Here is a 22,243-nt window from a genome sequence, read left to right as displayed (position 1 = left end):
AGTTCTAAAGAGATATGGGCAGTATTTAATAGCTTTAGACATATGTAATGAACTTGTAGTCATCATTGTTTTAAGAGTCTATCAAAAAAGATAAAAATGAAAAAAATATATGACAGCTTACCACTTTTTAGTTTACTCATAAATCATAGCCTTAGCTGTATTTTGTTATGTATATTTAGGAGCTGTAATCTCTGAAAAGCTTGCCAGGCCTTGCCTGTGAACTCACACTAATAGGCATCCTAAACAGAAAAGGAACCTGAATACAGGGGAAATAACTGTTCTGAGAGCTCTGGCATGGTCCTCGTTGCCAGGGAAACCTCTTCTTTGTCTCTACGTGTTCAGAATGGCTGCCTCATTAGACACTGAACCTGATCATCACACTGCACTACCAGGAGAAAAAAATAAGGAAGGGGAAATGCTAACAGTTCCACAAATCTTTAAGAAAATGCCAGGAATAGGGGTAATCTTAAATAAATCTATGTGTAGCTATTATCATAATTATGTTCTGTAAGGGTAAATCTGTCCAGTCTGCTTCTTTCCACATTTATTTGCAGGTGGAGGTGAGCAATTCCGTATTTTCTTTTACTGAATGAAAGAAGAAAAAAGAATGTGAACACAAAACTGGTGAATTGCATATTTTATCTAAAAAATGTCTTACTTTTAATATTGAAAAACACCAATTTAATAAGGTCATTCTGCTTATTTAACTGCCTGAGACATTGTTTCAGCATTTCTATAGCAGATTTTATTCATGGAGTCAGAAACATAAAATGTCAGGGAAAAACCTGTATAGGTCCATTTATTACTCTGATCATAAAGAGGAGTGGTGAAAAAATAATAAAACTTGAAAATATATAGTGACAGGAGAGTTACTTTATGTTTACTACTAAGTTTTAATCAAGATACTAAAAACAGCACCACATAAACTTCTGAAGTGCAGAACTGGATGCAGTTTCAAGGCATTACTCATTGGCAATAAAACTATGAACCCAAGGTCCCTCAGGAACTCAGCTCCTGACCTTGGCTGATGAGAGAAGCCATTGAAAACAGAGCCAGAGCTTAACCTCCACCCTCTGTGGTTTATAAATATCAACATAGGGAAGGGATTTTAAAGTCATCATCCCAACAAGTCTGTTCTCTCAAAAGAAAAATGAAATCCAAATCACAGATGGAATAGTTAAGGAATGCCTGACTTTACTTTTATTTATGAAGAGAGAAAGTGACCCAGCTAGACCTTTTTTCCCTTATTTTTCCTCGACTGGACCAGATGTTTAACTAAGTTGTTAGGTTCAAAAACAAGAGAGAGCCTGACCAGGTGATCTGGGATTAATTGATAGCTTTCCAAGAGCATAAAGAAATTACATGAACTAGATTTACATGTACCTGGAGCAATTTTCCTTCTTAGTAAGTGATAAGCTATGCTGAATCTTGACGTTGCCTAAGTAACAGTATTCAAATTAATATATTTTCTTTTTTTAAAGAATGCCTTTTATCTAACAAACATTTCAGGGATTTTTTATTCTCCTCTGGGATAATATTGCTGAAAGAGGACTTGCAGACTGCAGCTAGAAGAAAAGGGGAAAGAAGTGGCTGAATGTAATCGCCTGTTCACTACATGGCAAGAACACAGTTCCTCTCCTTGTAAAGTAGTTTTTTTCAGTTCCATGGTGAAATGTTTCCAAAATTCAATGAGAGTTGAGTCATTAATGAGAAATAATTTCTCCAATCAGAGACTTGAGGCAGAGAAAGCTATTCTGGAGTGCTCCTGTAACCACCAGAGTTCTTTCCTTCCTTTATTATAAACAGTTTCACATAGAGAGGAACTAGAAGAAGATATTTAAAATTAATATACAAGGCAAGAAGGAGTAGCAGGAATGGTAATAGAATATTACTTGAAGTGGGTCTGATGCGCAGGTGTGAAGCAAGTGTTCTTTGCACCACTAATTTAATAAATTTTGGTAAATACAGATAAAGTAAATGGTTCATCTTGGCTTCTCTTTTGAGCAAATACACACAAGGATACCAAGGTTTGAAAAATAATATTAAAAAACATGGCCTGAATCTTAATGCATAAATGTGTGAGACTATATGTCTGTGAAGAAAGGTAATTAATGAAAAGATACAGTTATAGCTAGGTAGTAATTATAATCACTCTATTTTATTATGACACTGAAGCAGGCTGGAAGTTCTAGGAGCTGCATTTCTCAGTCCTATTTATGTTCTGAGAACCAGGTTTTCTTCTTGAATTAGTTTCAGTTGGCATAGTTTCTTGTTCTATTAACAGACCCAAAATGCAAAGTCTTGTGTCTCTTCATTTTTGAAGGTGAGTTTAGAAAAAATGCTGAAGAGATTTCAGTAACCTAAGGATCTCTCAATGAGGAAAGCAGAAAATATTCAAGAAAAATTTGTATGCCTTTCAGTCCCAAATACTTTACAGATATATACATATATATATATATATATATATATATATATATATATATATATGCTTTCATCCACAAAAGCACAAAATAAAATAAAAAAGGGAGATACAAATACAACTTTTGATCCAGTTTTGTAAAAGTTTTACAAAATCTGTACTTATCAGTGTGTCAAAATTTTTTTTCAATATACCAGACCATATGAGGTACCAAATTGTTCATACTCTGTTTTATATACACCATTGACCTAAGGAAACAGTATAGTCAAAGTTTAATCCCTTTAAATATTACACACCCAGTGTGCGTGATGGTGATGGATGCACAGTCACCACCAGCATCAAAGCAGAAACTTCTGGAACTAAAAATGTAAGCACTTCTAGTTGGATGTAGAAGGACCATGAAAGAAAGAGGGTACCTGTACAGACTGCACAAACCCCTTAGAAGTCTCTAGGCAGTAGTCCTTAAGTCATCACTGAGTCCACACACTGATGCTTGCACATACAAGTCAGCCTTTCAATAAAAAACACAGAATAAGTAAGCAGAAGGGTTGCACCTTTGAGAGTGACTTAAATCACACAGATGGTATATTATAGATACCAAATATCCTTATAAGATCCTTGGTCCCATGATGCAGCATGCATCTTGCTCTCTGATCTCAGCATATGTCAAAGCCCACTGTAAGAAAGAAAGCAGCAGATCAGCTTCATCTTTATCCCATTATTTTTCACATTACGGTGTGCACCCCTAAGTAACCAACTCCCAACTAAATGGGAGCAAAGATGCAATTCCTAGGTCTTGCACAAGGCACATGCAGGAAAAGGAATGAGATTGTTTGTTTAAGGGATATAAGAGGTGACACAGAAGAAAGACACAGGTCTCTTACCTTAGCTGGTGTTATAAGAACATGGTGAGTACCCATGTTTCTTGTTTGTCTTTCTTTTGTCTCTTGAAAACCCAACTTTAGAGGCTTATGCACATCTTCTTGCTAAGGTGCCTGCATTAACAGACACAGTGATGGGGATCTAAAAGTTTTACTCCAGTGTGAAAATTGCAGTCTGTTGTCTCTCTGCTCCATGTCTCTTTTTTTGTGAGTATAAAGTTAAAAATTAGTTTCTTAAAGCTGGAAAGGTAAATCAGATATATAAACTAGAAATCTGCTTGCCAAATGCTTCTTATTCTACCAGAGCCTCCAAATAACACCCTCCGGATACTTGGAATGCAATTTCACCTTTAAAAGGAAGTATTCTAATCAGTCAATTGATATTTTTAAACACCATATTGTCACTGCAAAATGAAAATCACCGGTGACTGTCACAAAAATTTGGTACTGGCAGAGCTACAAAAATAATCTTTCTAAGTGTTAAGCCTTGGGACATAGTGTTCATGCAGTCTAACAGCTCTTGTCTCAGCATAATATATATTAAAAATCTAGAACACACTTCAAGGATTATTTTTAGTTTTTTTTTCCCTGGCTCCATGGTTTTGCCTTTGAAATTATCTCTGAAACAATAACATTGCATGCATATTTGTGCCTGTTATCCCAGGTATACTCAAGAATATTTGAAAGGATTAAAAAAGATACTTGCCCTTCTGGGTTAAATGTTTTTAGCTTTACTTGCACTGACATTGCAGGTGAAAGCCAAAAATTAAATAATAAAAAAAGAAATTAACCTGTTGGTAGCAACCTACCGTTTTCAGTCTTATTTCCAATCACACCGAGACAGAAAGTAGCCCTGACAATTCTGTGACTGCTCCAGCCCATTGTAAACAGGAGGTGGCAGTTCTAGCCTTTGATCCAATATGCTGCAGTGTTATAAAATGGCAGTAACTAGCTTGGGAAGACAGTTCCACAATATGCAAGCTAAATAGCTTTTCCAAGGCTAGCCAGAGCTGCTTCCCCTTTATTCCCTTTTTGTAGAAAGCTAAAATGTGTCACAGAGAGAGAGAAAAAAAAGAATAAAATAGAGCAGCCTTCTGACAGCTCAGAATTGGTACTGTGATAGAGACTCTAGAGCTAACTACACTGCATCCAAGGCTTTTTATTTTTATTTTCTTTTTTTTTTCTTTTTGTTTTGAGTGTGCGAACACATAAAAATTGTCTTTATAGGGCTTTTGTGGAAAAAAAAATCCTCGCTATTCATCTTGTGCTCTGTCTCATGCATTAGTTTCAAAATAATATTTATCTCAGAAAATATTTTTATTCTAAAATACTAAAATTCCACTCAAAACTAGATCAATAATACCCCTCCCCCAATATATGACAGGTGAAATCTAGCAGGAGTGGCTCTAAAATCCAGTTCAACCTATTCAACAGGCCAATATTTTTTAGATTTCCGATGCCTTTATGAAGTGCTGCTGAATTGCTGAGAAGACATTGCTTTATCATTAAAGCAACTTCAGGATGAAACCTCCTCTGTTGGCTCTAGTTATGGAAAGGAGAGCTTTAACCTGCATGTTAAAAAGCCCTATGACAGTAAAGACCAAGAGCAAAGTAGAGCTATTGGAAAGTCCTTCACCACAGAAAGAAAATAGTAGAGCAACGGAGATAAAAGGGTGTGAAGGATGCAGTCTGACATCTAAGAGAAACTATAGAGCAAGCATTGTACTTATTGCCTTTTAACCCAGCTCAGTGTCTGATCATGACAAATACCAGGAATCACAGCAGAAATATTACACAGCCATACTGAGAATTTTATAGAATGCCTGGAAGCTAGGTGGAGGTGAGAAGTACTGAAAGCACCTGACATTCAGAATCATGCAGAGTAGCACATACCTGCAAGGGGCAGGTTGTTGGGTAGTTGTTTAATGTAATTGCCAAACAACACTCTTTTTTAGGAAGAATCGTGGGATGCTTCATTTTGATCAAGTAATTTTTGCCTTTGTGCTATTCCACCTACATCATTTCTGTAAGTAACTTCTCTGAGTAGAACAACTTCTGTGTACTGTGGTGCGTGAAACTAGGACATAATGTCATGGCCATAGATAACAAAATATCCTACTGTTCCCATCATGTTGTCCAGTGGGAACTCCTGTAGTTAGAGATTCAGCAGTGTACATTAATCTTCACAGAGTTGTACAAGACATCACAAGCTCAATTCCCTTGCATCCGCACAGTGGAGTATGTTCCACTGGAGAAGGATAAGACATGAGTCTGATGTTGTTAATCAGAGAGACACATACTCTGACATGTTTCACAACAGGAAGAGAATACAGATCATGACTTGTAGCTATGGAAAACAATAAGAATGTTAAGGGCAGTACTGAACCAAAGAAGAAATCTGGTTATAATTGTAAAAGTGTTGTAGAGGCAGGAAAGCAGTACGGTAGTACATACCATTCTGGCAGGATCTTTCTGGGAGATTTAGGAAGCATTTAAGGGATTTACACACAATGAAATTCACTTTAATTACTGTGTATCAGCTGAGCAATGGTGGCAGTCTCCAAGAGTGCCATATGGCCAAATTCAGGTCTGCAACGCTGCTTACCCTTTACATTCCAACTTAGCTCTGTTTAATGACATCACATTCGCTGAGCACTAGAGGAGCACAGTTGAAGAGGTCGGTGGTTCTTTTGATGTATAGTACCTTAGGCTGGTGGTTCTTTTGATGTATAGTACCTTAGGCTGTGTTGAACTACATTTCATTGGAGTATTTCCTTAAAAAAGCATTAAGGCAGGGTAAAATCAGCACTGCATAACCTAATTAGAGGGGACATCCATCAAACCAAACTTCTCACACAGAAGATCTCATGGTAAGAACTACGAGGCTGTGCAAAGACTCACTGATGTTCTGGGTATAAAATGAAAAAAAAAATAGAGTGTGACTCAGGTTCTTAAATCTCTGTTCTAAGCAGAGGTATGTGCTTTCCTGTCTGCTACAAAGATCAATCTATTTAAGGTTTTAATTTTATTACATGAAGACATTTTTGTAGTCTCCTTTATCCATGAAAAATAAAATCAACCCCCAGCTGCACCACTCACAAGGAGCACTGTTACTTGTTCATGTGAAAGAGATTTGGAGCCAGAACTTGAATTTAATTTCCCTGTGTATATGAAAAACCCACATATGCTGGAGCAATTTGAGAGTTTTTTCCCAGTGATTCCACTGAAAATTGTATCACTTTTGCATATTTATCTCAAATTTCCTGGGACTAGAATCTCCATGAATCTCTGTGTTGCATATCCCTGACAAATGCTTGAAGAGCAACCTACAGAGTTAGTCTTTTTTTTTCTCTCCTCTCTCCCACACTAATATTCTTGCATGCAATAAGCACAGCTCTATCTCTGAGAATCCTTCATCTTACATCAGTTAGCACAGGTCTAGTGGTAGTTATGACAGCTATGTAGTCTTGTAGATGTTCGCTGAAAAAGAAAGAAAGATGAAAGCATGGAAACTGAGGCAGACAGAGAGCAATTTGGTAGTTCAGAGACTGAAAAGTAATGTGGTATTGATACCTCTCTCAAAAATAAGATTTATAAAGCTCTTGTTGAAGCTCAAGTGTGTAAACTGTCCTGATAGTTTCAATGAGACTAGTGATGAAAAAACTAAAGTGTGTGGTTTGACACCTCCAATTAGAGACAGATTACAACATATGAACTTCACTAGATTTTTAAAATATTTGAAAAAAGCTTAAAGGGAAATACAAAGACTTAAACCACAAACAAATTGCTAGAGCTAAAAAGCCGTTCTGTGTCAGCTGAGACACTGTAACTGTTCATAAAAATTCTCTTTCATCGCAGAAGTGAATAAATCAAATTATTGCAATTTTGCAAGAGCAGAAGCCCACACATTGACAGGAGAGGAGATGGGAGGAGAGGAGATGAAATTGAAGAGGAAGAGACATATGCAGAGTGAAGAGAAGAAGGAAACTACCTGCCATTCAGAACCAAATAATTGAGAAAAATGTAAAGTATGAAATCCTGGTTTCTGGAAGCAGAGAGACAGTACTTTTAGACATGTGAAAAATACTAATCTAAACAAAAAAAGTAAAAGTAGGAGAGAGTTCAAGGGCCTGAATTCTGTACTAAAAGTTGGATAATCTCACAGTAAACAGCACATTTTTTCTGACTTTTTGCCAACTCAGATTTGTAAAATGCTTTTGTATTACTAAAATGATTTTACCTGAGATTTTATTCCTCTCCACATTACATATGAAAATTTCTGTCTTAATTTACTCACTAGGTTTCTACTAGAATTCTATACACAGTGAGCAGATTTGTCAAATAAGTTACAAGAGACATTTTCTTCTGCAAAAACATTGAAATGTCTCTTTTTTCTTTTAATTTTCTGCATTTTTTTTCTGTAAACCACATAGAGTCACAGAGTCATTGAGGTTGGAAATGGCCACTTAAGTCATTGAGTCTAACTGTTAACCTGAGACTGCCATGTTCACCTCTAAATCATGTTTTCAAGTGCCATATCTGCATGCTTTCTCAATACTTTCAGGATGATTATTACGTCGCTGCCCTAGGCAGGCTATTCCAATGTCTGACCAGCCTTTCATTGAAGATATTTTTCCTAAGATCCAGCCTAAATCTCCTCTGGCTTAATGTGAAGTCATTTCTTCTTGTCCTGTCATCAGCAGCCTGGGAGAAGAGACCAACCCCCATTTCTCTGCAGCCTCCTTTCAGGCAGGTGTAGAGATCAATAAGATCTCCCCTAAGCCTCCTTTTTTCCAGGTCAAACAACCCCAGTTCCCTCAGCTTTTCTTCATTTGTGCTTCAGACCCTTCCCCAGCTCTGTTACCCTTCTCTGGACACCCTCCAGCCCCTCAGTATTGTTCTTGCAGTGAGGGGCCCAGAACTGGACACAGGATTCGAGGTGTGGCCTCACCAGTGCTGAGTACAGGGGGACAGCCACTTCTGTAGCCCTGCTGGCCACACTAGTGCTGATCCAGGCCAGGATGACATTGAGCTAAGGTGTGTGAGGTGCATATCCTCCTTCACTGCCTCCCTGATCTTGCCAGTTACATTCTACTCACTTTTATCGCCAGTTTTGCTTCATGAGCCTGAGACCGCTTCATTACTCGCCATAAAGGTATAATCATACCAATTCCTGCTCAGTGTCGTCACTGAAATGCCTAGATTGTGCCTGTTGCTGAGATATCAAATGTGCTTTATTCTCTGGATATTATGATAAAATTTGAAACTGGCTTTTCTTAGTTCTGTCAAGAGGAAGGATCAAAGTTGTGGGTTTGTTTTGCTTGTTTTGTTTGTTGTGGGTTTGTTTCAATTCTTCATGCAGTTTCTAACTATCCTAATTTGTTTATTTCCTGTGAAGGTCTTGTTATGAATTATTTTATTATTTCATATTATTATGAAAAGAAGTTTGTAGATACCAGGTTTGTGATAAAAAAAGAAAACTGATGCCTGCAAGTAACTGCAGGTATACAGGCTGCCATTAGCATAGATGAAGCACTGGGAGCAGTGACTTATTTCCCCTTTAAAATATAATAAGAGAAAAAATCTTTTGTGGTATATCTTCATCCATTAATCTATAGCACCAAAACCTCATAAACATGGTGACAGACACAGAGTAATTATTATATTTCAAAAAAGGTCAATCAAAAAATAGATAAAAGGTAAAAGTACAGTCAATAAATAATCTTATAAGACTAAACATTGCACTCATCCTTTTCAAGTCACTCATTAGTCATCAACAGTGCCCTCAGTGACATTTTTAATGCATTATTTCAAAGTTCTCTCTTTATTATTAAGAAGGGAACTTTTTTTAACTTATAAAGCTCCATGTGTAGTCGAGGTCTGGTTCACCATAAATGAGCAATTTCCCAGCAGACAAGAAACTACTCTGACAGGAACATTAATAATACCTTTGAACATCTACTGCCCCCTTTTTTTTTTTTTTTTTTTTTTTTGAGGAGACTTGCAGTTTTACAGGGAAATGCTGAAGAAAAAAAAGGAGAAGGAAAGAAGAGGCGGAAAGGTTATTTTGTGGCTAAAGCTGGTTGAGTTATTATTGTTTAACATTCCATCTTTTAAATTGCTGCTTAAAATTACAATCCTACACCCATTGTTTCAGTTTCAGTAGAAGGAGCTGTGTCTTTGCATAACAGGCCATTTTTTAAGGGTAACATTTCTAAAGATGGTTAAAGGACTTAAGTAGCACTTTGAACCTGAAAGATATTAGATGCTTTTCAGAAATTGTCTAAAATCCCTGGAAATAGCTTAGATAGCCAGGTAATTTTTTGAGTTCCCTTCCTCTGTTCTTGATATCCAACAAATATTAAGACGTTTAATATAAGCATCTAATTTTAAAGGTTTTTCCCTTATGAATGCAGTTTTCAATGTATTCCTGTTCTTCTGCATTGAAACCATTCACATTGAATTTATACAGCTATTGAATGAGAAGAGATGAAGAGATGTATTCTTCTTTACAATCTAAGAATTTAAAAATCTTAATTTTCACAAACTTTTAAATTACTTAAGTCATAGAGCCTTATTTTCAAAATGTCCCCATCTATGAATAGTTTGTCCTATTTAAAGGTACCATTTGGCTGTAATATTATTCATAGAATGTATTTGATCTATTCATACTTTATCTATTCACACAGGAGATCTGCTTTTCAGGTGTTTGATGGCAGTCCTACAAAGGTCTCTAATGACAAATATCCAAATGTAAATGATTAATAAATCAGTTATGCAGTTTCAGAAAAATAACCTGCTCAGTGTATTAAAAAGATTGAAGAAACTTTAAAATTGGGAATATAGAGGAGGCCAAATACTTGTAAATAATTTGTTAAATGCAAAACTGATTTTCTTAACACTGTAAAAAACTAATAAAGGAAGAAATACAGGGTATTCATACAAAATAAGAATGTTCAAGAATGTTCAAGTTCTTCAAGGGCATTGAAGAACTAATAGGAATGTGAAAGGACTGCAATTTTTTTTTTCTGAAAGGAAAAAATGGAAGCTGAGGATGTATAGGAAATAATGAATGATCAAATAAGCATATATGAAAAAATAAAACAAAGAAACTTCCTATCCTGGTTCTGTCATATAAGAGCAAAAATGTAATTAAATTATAGAAGAATTGAAGTAAAAAAAAAGAATATAGTTCCTTCGGAAAATATTAAGTCACCAAGGCAAAGAAACTGAAAATTGTAAAATGAAGACTGGGCATGTGATTCCTAATCTAGATCAGCGGGGCACCTTTTAAACTAAGTGGTCTGGATGAAAGAGAGAGCTCAACCTCTCCTGGACTAGAACTAGACACGTGAGAGAGGGCTCAGGCAACACGGCAGAGCAAGGCAGTACTCCTTGCTGGGTGATGGGTGGGTAAAGCATTGAGTAGAATAACTCTGTAAAGGAAGGTTCTGTCTCACATAGTACTTGATTTTGCCATCTGTTTAGGTGGAGGCTAATCAAACTCAGACTAAGACATTTATTGTACTCTATTTCCCTTAAGAAACTGTATAAACTTTGGTTGTGCAACAACTTTTGAGACTGAGGCTAAGTGGAAGAAGAAGCTATAAATATGGGAGGAAAAACATTGGTATACAAGAAATTATACTGGTGGCAGTATTTGGAAAATATTCTTATGACCTATATTTCTAATTACCAGCAGCTCAAAAAGCTTTGTTTCTTGTAGAATTATATGTGTGAGAAGATAGTTTTGTATCTATCAACCATTTCTCTCTCTCCAGGTGTTGATCTGAAAGCTGATGTTTGCAGAGTAGTACGTATCATATTTAGACATTATTTTTCTGCTATTACCCAGATTCGCTCAGTAGAATAAAACTTTAAGAAATGAAACAAAAGTATTTTTCAAAGTCTCCAATCATAACATACATACATGCTTGTTTTGTAAACATACTGAGAACATCTAAAATCTAAAGTTCCAATGTGAATCTGCTGTACAAGGTGACATTGTTCGAGAACTTTTTAAGAACACCTGCTTTCTGAAGCTTCATAAACTCAGTTCAGAGAGACAATAAAAGCATTGGATTTAGAGCAACAGTAACTGGGCCTGAATGGGTTCATGCAGCACTAAAACCTATTTAGCTATCAGCTCAGCCATGATAACCATCAATGTACTTCTGCTGAGTCCATGCCAATTGTGAAGTGTGTCTCTTTCTCTGAAATTTAGGGACACTACCACAGATAATTAATTCATTATTGTGAACTGACTTCACAACATTTTAACTAAGATTGCAGATCAGCCTCAGGGCTGAGTATTATTATGGCATAGATGATAATTTAGAATGACCTGGACATGCTAGATCAGACGCTTGGATACAGCCGCATCTTCATAATGGTATTTGAAAAATCTCTATCCTGACTTCCTGGCATCATGTATGCAGCAATAGCTTTCTGTATATATGTGAGTGAAAAACAGTCTTTGGAGAGAGGTTTTGAACAGCAGAGATCTTTAAACATAACCAACAATTTAGGGAAACACAGAAGGTGCAGGATTATAAAAATTGTGATGGCTAGCCACAGTGCCCAGTTAAGAGAACAGCATTTAATCTTTTTGTTCTAGAGTTAAAACTGTCAATTTTTGAACCGCATAAAAATATTTAAAAATATTCATATTAAAATCAGTTTGAAACATTCAAAAATGGAAAACACTTGCATTCCAAATGAAAATTATAACTATTATTAAGGAAGGTTTTATAAGAGAACAAAATCAGAGTATCAGTTCCCTGTGTATACCAGCTCCAGTCCCTGTGTATACCAGAAAGCCTGAACAGCAAGTGCCCTTTCTCCACCAGATGATTGAAAATAGCAGGTGATGAGACTTGCGTTTGCTGTGACAATAAAATATAAACTTACAGAAAAAGTGAGCTGATCTGTTTCCACTTATTCTGTTGTATTCATTTGTTTCTGAAGCTTGATTACTTGGTTACAGCAAATAAACAATTCCCATGAGCTATTTTCTCATTTTGAGAACAGAGACAAATAATATCAGGTGCTGCAAGGAAGAAAGGGTGACTAAGATTGGGAGCTATGAGGCTTGAACATTTCTTGCAGCCCTCTAGGGTCAGTTCTCCTCTAAAGATACTTACTCCTAAGCATTCCAAATCTGTTGCTTTAGTAGATTTATTTGCTGTAAAGAAGACTGTGGAAGAAAAGGATGTTTATTCTATTCTGTCTCCCATTTCATCAACCAAGGTAGAAGTCAGGTTTCAGTTACAGAAATGTTATTAACGGTGATGCTTGATTAAAAAAATCCAAGCCTAATAAAATCACACCAGACCAAACCAAACCTTGCCTTCTTCACTTGTAGGCCACAAGTTGGGTGGAACTGGCAGCTAGAATAAACTGTCCTTCCACTTGTACACAAAGCAGATATTACCTGCAAATCACTGAGTTAATAAAAGCTGTACCCCCAACACACTTTAGAAAGTGGCACTCCAGAGAAAACTTTCAGCAAGAATTGTTTGTGTTCTGGGTAAAATTTTTTCTACAAACAAACCTTAACTTTTTTCCTCCTGTATTTTTCCGACTGCTTTAATACAAGAAGTGGTGAATGGGCATATTTGTGCCATTCATTAAATATTAAAACCAATACAAACATTGCCAATTTCCGAGAAAAGAAACTTTGTTTTATATAGTGCTGGAAAATTAGAAAGTTTATATTACTTAATCATGTTAGAAAATGTAAATGATGAAGGAATGACTATATGAAGGATTATACAACATTTCAAAACACAGTTATTTAAGAAAAATAAGGCTAGTGTTTTGTTTATACTATTGTTTACAAAATAATTGCAAATTTGAACGTCCAAAAGATATTTAAGTAACTTGAAGTGTTTTGACTTTTTACCTGTACATATTTGAGTTTTTACCAGTTTTGATGGCTATTTGAAAACCCATATGCACATGAGACTGGTCATGTATCTGTGTACTTGTAATATAAAAATTACTTTGTAGACTATTTAGCATCTGCCCTTAATTTCATAGAGATCACACTCCAAGGACATGCAGAAATAATCTGTGTATAAAGCTTTGATCCTCTTCCTGATCAGGCTTGCTTTACTATTGATTCCTTATTATAATTTATTTAACATAAAAGCTGTTACATAAGGTGGTTAAAGTTGCTTAATGAGCTAACCGATTAGGGAGAAATGAATTTGAGATCACTTTGAACCCAAAGAACCAAAATTTATGAGGTTTGGGGTCCTGGAGGAAAAGAGTAGAGCACAGTTCTTTAATTAATAGGATATTTGGGTAGAAAAGATATTAACTACTGAACAACTTTGATTTTTTCGTGGAACTGGAACGTGAAATGAGCTCATTCCCTGCCTTTACTTACACCCTCGACACTGAGCAGAATTTGCCCTGGGGCAGACTGAAAGCCCCTCATGCTAACACAGACTAAATTTCAATTGTTCGTTATTTTTAGTAAGATCAGAATAGAACTACTTAATCAAATAAAGTTATAGAGGAGGGGACAGAACAGAAAAGCTGTGCCTATGACAGTCATTATCACATTCATTTCTGGATCCCATTTTTAAACCAATTTGACCTAATTAAATTTCACAACTTTTTTGCACCTGAATACATTAATATATGTGGTTTTTGATCTCTAACAAAATAAAGGCGGTCACAACTAAAATCTTTGCAATAGAGTGATAGGCAAAGTTATCAGGGAAAAATGCTTAGAAATAAAATCTTCATAAAACACCTTGTAAATTTTTCAGTTGTTATCTCTGTTTGAGTGCCCTAAACCTTGTTACTTCTTTTAATGGAGGTATAATAGGGACTTCAGTTATAATCCTTGCACTGTTTTCCCCCACTACTGGGTTAAAAACAGTCACAGTCACTGTCTCTGGCATCTTGACTTGTACTGTGTGCAGTTGTATAACAGCTCAGTATTCAGCCAATGAAGACAAATTCAGGATGAAAAATAACTTAAAAGGGAAGAATTCCTAGTACTTAGTGTGCTGGTATTTGGCAAAATTGTGGCAATCCTTTATGTACATATGCAAAACACCAAATTAATCAGAGGGGATATGCATGCTACACTGTTGCTGTGGTAGAAAACCAGTAGAAAATAGGCCTTGTTTAGCTTTTTGTGACATTATCATAAATAGGACATGATGTAGAGAACTGAATAAAAACAGAAATAAAAGCTAGCTTGAAAACTAATTGTATGTTTAAATATTTTCTTCCCTCAGGAAGATTTTTCTTTATGAGAAAAGTATAATTAGGTTAACTTTTTTATTTTTCATGACTCTTCTCGCAAGAATATGGATGATTCACATTTGAAAAAGAATCTTTATTTCTGATGTTTGCTTTGAAATACTTTTTCAATCTTAAAAAATAGTTTGACTGATACGGAATATCTGTAGGAATTACAGTGGAGTTATACTTCTCACTATCTGGGATTTAAAAAAAATTGTCACGTAAGAGACAATGCAGACTATAACCCCTGTATATCTGTTAACCACTTAAAATCTGTCTGGAAAAAAACTTGGAATTTCAGGTGAGAAAATACGTTATTTAGACAGTTTACCTCAGTATGCTCAGTTGTTTGAACTCTCCAACTTGATAAAAAATAATGTAATTCTCTGCTGAGGCATCACAAAACATAAATTCTTAATTATGTTCTATGACATCCAAATGAGGGATTTTAGTTCTTAATGATATTCTTTTTTTTTCCTCTCGGGGAAATAAGAGTAATTTCAGCTTTGATCCAGTCTCCTGAATTCATCATCCTAAGTATCAATTCAAGTTACTAAACTGAAGTTCAGTTCACGTTGCAGACAAAATCAAAAAGTACCTCATCCCCTAAAAACTGGTCCACATAAAATTATGAAAAATGTATTGAAAATTTATGGAAACTTTCTACCCCAGTCCCCACAAGGGGTCTGCTTGAGATTGCAGCTGTCTGCATGCAAAAGCAAAGCCCAGTTTTGACAGAATTTTTCTCAGGAATTTTGACACATTCTGGATTTATAGTGGGTTTATGCAGGGCTCTTAATAGAGACAAGAATGAGAGAAAATTTTTGGAGAGAGACAAGAAAATGTTAACGTAAGGGAAGATGTTGGAAGAGGATATAATGTTGACAAAGGTCTCTCTGTATTTTGTATGCCAATCAGGCACTCTCTCTGCTGTATAGAATCTGTTGATGTATTAGTTCTGTCAGACCTTTTGAACCTGCTAACACTACTCATGGGATTATCATATCCAAATCTAGCCTTTTCTGTTAGAAGAATATTTCATTCAATCAAAAATTTTCTGATGGCACTGTTAAGGTTAATGGGAACTCCGAGTAAAGTGCTGAAAAAGAGCGCTAAAATAGGATTTTCCCTGTTAAATATAATACTCAATTTTTGTTGAAGTTTTAGTGCTTCAGACAATAATACAAGTTATACTGCAAATCGTCTTTAATCTTTCATGCACCCCATTAAAAAAAGCTAAAATTTAGCTTTTGGTATCAAGAAAGGTGATGATAATCTTGCCAAAGATTTTGGAGAAGATGAAAGTAATATCTCTAGCACAATGACTTGTATCAGTGAATGTAAACTGAAATAGAATACTGGCAAATATTCAATTCTCAACTGCTTGAATTAGTTTTACTGAGAGGTACCTTTTGCCTAATGCCAATGAAAATAAGATAATAGGAATCACAGGGTTCAGAGGATAAATCTCTACTCAGTCAGACTAGATTCCCTACTGTATTGCCAAAGTTGAGGGTGGTGTTATGCTATAATTTGATTAGTCAGCTAAAATGCTATAAAAAATAGCAACAATGAAAGCAAAAGATTCAGTATTGCTCTTTGTAATGGGAAGAAAAAGCTTGAAGTAGCAGTTTGTTAAAGAATAAATTATAAATTCAGTGGCCTATATTTTAAATAAATCTGAGAGTAATAGCTTCAGAAACGTGAACCTTACTTCAGATGAAAAGTGCTCAAAGTAGCTTTTTGGTTTGTTGCTAGTGATGCAAATTGCCACAGAGACAATTTTCCTAAAGATGAAATTTAACTTTCAACAATTAACCTATTAAAACCTATATTTAATTTATTAAAAAGCATTGCACTTAAAAGCAAAAGTCTTAATTATGTATTATTAACAAGGAACTTTCTAATTGATCTTTAAGTACAAAGAATTATTGTGTTGTAAGATACAACTTGCATAATAGACAATTTGCACAGAGCTGAAACATAAGTTACGATTTTAACAATGATGCATGGGCTAGATGATGGGTATCATCTTTAGAAGTATAATTTTGATGTCAATAACAAATACAGTTACAAAAAGTCCTGCTTTATATTGCATTGCATTTTATTGAATAGAAGTATTTGAAGAGGAAATACACATCTAGCATGTCTTAGGAATCATTTTATACAGACACAGAGGAACCAGAAAATAATTTTAAATAACTTTCATATCTGCTCATGATTGTGAACAAACTTTGAGGAGAAGGACTAGTTAGCATAGCCATTGCTGCAGTCTGAAATAGAGTAGTAAATGGGTGAAAAGTGGTATTAGAAAGTGTACCAATGTAAAGTATCAGGCTTATCACTGTAGCAAATCTGAAGCATTTCTTTTTCCTTTCTTTTTCCTGCCTTTGCAGCATGTGTGACTGTAGGAAATGCACCCATAGAAGTACAATCACTCAAAAAATTTAGACAAGCTGGGTGGACAACCAGCACAGCAACCCATTTCAGATTGCAAACAGTGTCTAAGTTGCCTTGCTCTATGTCTCACAGCAGGAGAAATTTGGTTTCTCCAGACTCCCAACTGGATGTATCAACCCTCAGATAAATCTTTTATACATTATTTGTGCACATAATAATGAGTTATCCCCTGCAATGGAACACTGCTGTCTTGATGAACACACTTATAAATTTTATAGAAAATGTGTCTTGAAATATAAAGCTCACGTCAAGCTGATACTCAAATACTAAAGTTATTCACTAGCAAGTGTGTTCTGAAGAAAAGCATAACGCAACAGGAGACAATAGCAATCAGAAGAAGCAGATACCTAAAAGAAAATTCACATATATCTGGCATTTTGTAAAAGTAAACAGATTCAAGCTCTTTCTAATAGAGTTGAATTCCTGCTGTGCACATTCTGGCATTTTCAGGATCCCGAAAGCATGAGAATCAGTTAAAATTTCTAAAGGCTTTGATAAATGTTTGATTTAATTTATAAGGTAGAATTTTGGCCTTGTGAAAGCTTGCGGAAAAATTCCCTTTGGCTACAAAGGAACTGAGTTTCCAGTAACCAGGATTGTTTCAACACCTGACAGGTCTGTACCAACAGTAAGGGAGAGCAAGGTGCAGGGAATTTTTAGTACTGTTAGCAAAAGCTTTTCCAGTGATGGATTCATATTGATCTATTTTTTTAAAACAGTAACTATTGTGGAAATCACAGGAAGGAGAAGAAAAGTATATTTTTTACTTCTGATATATTTAAAGAAAGATAAAGGGATAAAGATCTGTGCTTATATTCTGAAAATACTTCTTTTTACTATCAGTGATGTAGCCAAAACAGACTGCAGGACTAGAATGACACTGGAGAAATTATGAAATATTTTTAATACCCTTTTTGCTGTAGTTTTGTGTTTATGAACATTTCCTGAATTTTTTGCTTTATTTTCATGATAGAATTTAGCACATTCTGTTAACATCAACAGGCAGACTTAATCTAAGGGAAATAATAAAAGGCTTGAAAATTAAAGCAGGAATTATAATTTTTAGTTCTGTGTTACAAAACAATCAAGTATGTTTAGCTAATATTTTTAGTAGAACTTTAAAACTCCTTGGCTTATACAATAAACATTTTGAATTTCTTTAACATAGGTATTTTTTATCGAGTTTGGCACTGGCAGGGCAAAGTGAATCATTAAACATTCATCTTGAAAAAATGTTGTGGTTTCTTTCTGGAATATTGATTATGTTTTGGCCATCTTCTTTTGGCTTTCCTGACATTTAGGTAAGGTCTTATCTGCACTGTAGTGTCTAGTGATGAGTATCCCACACCACTGCATGATTTTCAAATAAGGGTAAAGAAGTCAATTTTCACAAAAAAAGTGAAACAAAAATGTATTTTAAGCCAATTTCAGTTAATTAAATGTTTTAGTTTAATTTCTGGAGTCAAGGCATGAGTAATTTTCTTCAGGCATTAAGAGGTTTAAAAACAGGGAGAAGGTGGTATAGGCCAATGGACCGCAGTCCGTAATGAGGTATGAAATGTTAAGTAATTGAGGCTGTTCATTCTTTAAAAGAATGTCCAATTCACTTCTGCAATGTATTTTTCACCTATTGTTGTCTTAACCTTCTAGATTCATTAGAAACTTATCATTTAATATGTACTGGCACATTTTGAATATTCTGTTTTACTGTATAATTTTGAAAGGCAGCTACATAAATATTCTTATCGTTAGACTTCAAGTGAACAGAAACAATTAGTTTCTACTTCTTAGAAAACTTTTATAATTCTCCAAGATGTTTTTCTTCTGGCTATTTTTGCTGTACTTACACAGTAAAATCATTATTATCATGAATTTCCTGGTTTATGGTATTTTTGAAGCTGCAAGGTCACAGGAACTTTTGGATTCCTATAAAAGTTGATATAAAATATGGATATGAAAGTATAATTTAATTCCTGGTAGGAATTAGTCCTGGTAGGACTTTTAGTCCTGATAATTTTCAGTTAGCTTATTTGGAGGGAAAATATGGATGGAAGTATTTTATTTTAATTGACTTTGGAGGCCTATGACGTGTTTACATTTATGCACAAGCTAAACATTGCAGTAGACTGAGAATTAGTGCTTAGCATCTTGTAAGAACTTAATGGCTCATTAAGCAAACAGTTTAAACTGTTCTTCAGTTTTTGATCATGCATCATATAACAAAAGCAAAAAACCAAAAAACCTTTTAGGAGTACTAATCTATCCTGCCAGTAGTTATGAAGAAGCATTTGGGTTGAAGTTGACTAATGCTTGGAAATTCCCCTCTTGATAAAAGAAAGAAACAAATTATTCAACATCCTTGATCAGAGGTTCTTGCAAGTTTTAGGCATTGTTTCAGGCAGTGTTAAATAAACCAAATCTAGTTGTTACAAAAATCAAAGTAATAATCTACAAATATTTTCTGACAAACTATTTTTACTTGAGTATAAAATACGCTATTTTCTTTTCCTCTCCTTGTCTAATTCTGTTATAGTTAGTTTAATTTATACAGGAATATTATACAGCAGATTTCTGTAGCTATGCTAACAAAGATAAAAGGAAGCAGGAACTTCAATAAAACTTTGCAAACAATTCCATTATCTCTTGTCAAATGCACAAAAATCCTCAGGTGTAAGTTGTTCATTTATATGTCAGTTTTGTTGACATCACTGACTAAAAGTATGGACCCTTACATTCAGTCTCTGCACAAAGAATAAAATGACAAATCAAGCATGAAGCTTCTTACTGTGTTTTTAACTCTGACATTTTTTTTACTACCATACAAAATTTTACTGCAAAAATGAGAACTTCTCAAAAAGCCCAAAAGCAAACTTTCATGTTATTTGAATATTGACAACTTATTCTAACCAAGTAGAAAGCTTGCATAATTTTCTCCTTTTCACACAATCTTCACGCAAGTCACAGCAGGCAAATAATTTACAAATTGTTTTATTTATATACAAGGTTTTATAGATTGTTTCTGCTATATTCAAAATGTTGCTGTGTTTACGAGTTACAGCTGTTTAAAATCATGATTTTTCTGTTTGTGAGAACTGAGTTCTTTGCTTTCATACCCTTTAGGACCAGTGTGCTGGAAGTTCATGTATGCATAGGGCATTCTTATTTAAAAATCCACTAGTCTACACAGGAAGTGGAAGTGATACCATATAATGGGTAGAAGGAAACTTGCAGCCTTGAGTCAGAAATGGCTTGGCAAAACCCTTGCGTTCTCTTCACTCCTGGGAAAGAAAGGGCATCTCTTTACCTCTCATCTTTCTGCTGGGAAATCTGTTTATCATTTTCAGAGAAAGGATCAATTACTTGATGAGGCAAAATTATGTACTTCAGGAAGTTTTTAGGACTGTCAGTGCAAGTTACTAATCTCTCATTTAATTTGCTTTTGAATACATCTTTGTAGATTTTATAAAGAACTATAAAACAAATAAACAAACAAAAAAAAATCAAGGCCATTGCCGTAAATTCTAACCAGTATCAATTAGCAATGCCAAAAAAATTAGATATTGTAATTAGGGAATGAAGCTCAGATGTGGCAGTGAATTAAATCTTAGGTGATCCAAGTAATACATTTGGTAATCAAATAATTAAATTAAGACAGGATGCATTCAATTCTTATGAGTCTCACTACAGGAACTGAATTAGTTTGTTCAGTTTCCTATCCACAGTAGAAGTAATCTTTTACATTTGCTTTAATATAAAAATCCAAATTCATTAATGATCAGTCCTCAGGTCATAAGGAGGTTCTTTTTTTCCTGAAATGCCACTGTGTACAGGACACCCTTTCTCTCCCCCATTTCTTCTTATTCACGTTCAGTCTTCATTCTGCATCCATAAGAGGCAACTAATAATACATGTTGTCTTACAGGGGTAAACCCGTTTGTCTGACAGTTCACACAAACATTAAAAGGGAAGGCACTGCTATGGTTTACCAGATGAAAATCCTTTAGATTCCCAGTGCCTGGAAATTATTCTCAGTTCCTTCCCAAGGGATGGAAATTATTTCTTATGGGAAGGAAAGCTGAATAAATACAAAATATATATATTAAAGAAAATGTCAGATATAATACATAAAACTATGAGAAAACCAAAAGTGAAGACTAAAATCTTTATACTTTGTGGCATATTCTCTTAGAATATGTTGTAGCTCAGGAACAAAGGTGACACAAAACTGACAAAACTTTTGCTTCCTCTGATGATTAACGGGATGTGATATTTACTAAGAAACTCTCCTGTTCTGCCTTAGACAGCAAGAGAACATGTACCTGTGGCAAATTAAGCAATTTGGTAATGACTCTTGCTTGTCTAACTACAGTCAGGATGAATATAGAAGACATTTTGGAGATATAAAATCTTTCAGTGGAATACAATAAATCCAAAGGGCTTAGTCTAACAAGAATAAAATATGCTTAATTTGGGATCTTTTTGATTTTAGTGTATTCATATACTAAGTTAAGTCCTGTTGGTGTGATATAGACTGGAACCCAAGAGAATACCATTCAGGGAATGGGGATGCTGAATTGACTGTAGTGGAAACATTTCGCCCTTACAGTAACTAAATGTAAAATTGCTGTTTACCATGTACTGGCATTTTTTATATTTTAATCTTTTTTATGACAATATTTTATTGCTTGTGGGTAACAGCCAATCCATGTCTTATGGTGCTTAGTTAATTATGTTAAGAAAAATCAACATAATTTTCTAGCTGTAATCGGTGTTTCTATTATTTTGTTTTTCTATTTCTTTTGTAAACCGTTTGCTGTATTAGCAGTACAATTTTCATTCCAATAAACATTAGAATATCTACATTTCTTTCTTGCAGTAAAATTCTCCTAAATTTAAGACATTGCTTATTCTAAATCACAATATCAGCTAATTAGAAACATTCCATGGCAGAATATGTTTATAATTGACTAAGAATGGTTGTTTCTTTTTAATTTTCTGCAGTTGTCATTATGATAGGGAAGTAGTAGTCTTCTAATAAGACAATATCCTACCTGCTGGGCTGCCCTTCCTGTTTCCTGCATTTATGGAAGAAAACTATGAAAATGGTACTCCCATATCTTGTTACTCAATTCACGTAGTCTGTTCTATTAGCAACCGGGCTTCTAGAGAGTGTAAGTGGTGCCTTTTTTGCAGATGTACTACACTTTCTTCATGTCAT

Source organism: Camarhynchus parvulus, chromosome 5 (assembly GCF_901933205.1).
Source record: "Camarhynchus parvulus chromosome 5, STF_HiC, whole genome shotgun sequence".
NCBI lineage: Eukaryota > Metazoa > Chordata > Aves > Passeriformes > Thraupidae > Camarhynchus > Camarhynchus parvulus.
This window is presented reverse-complemented; position numbering follows the sequence as displayed.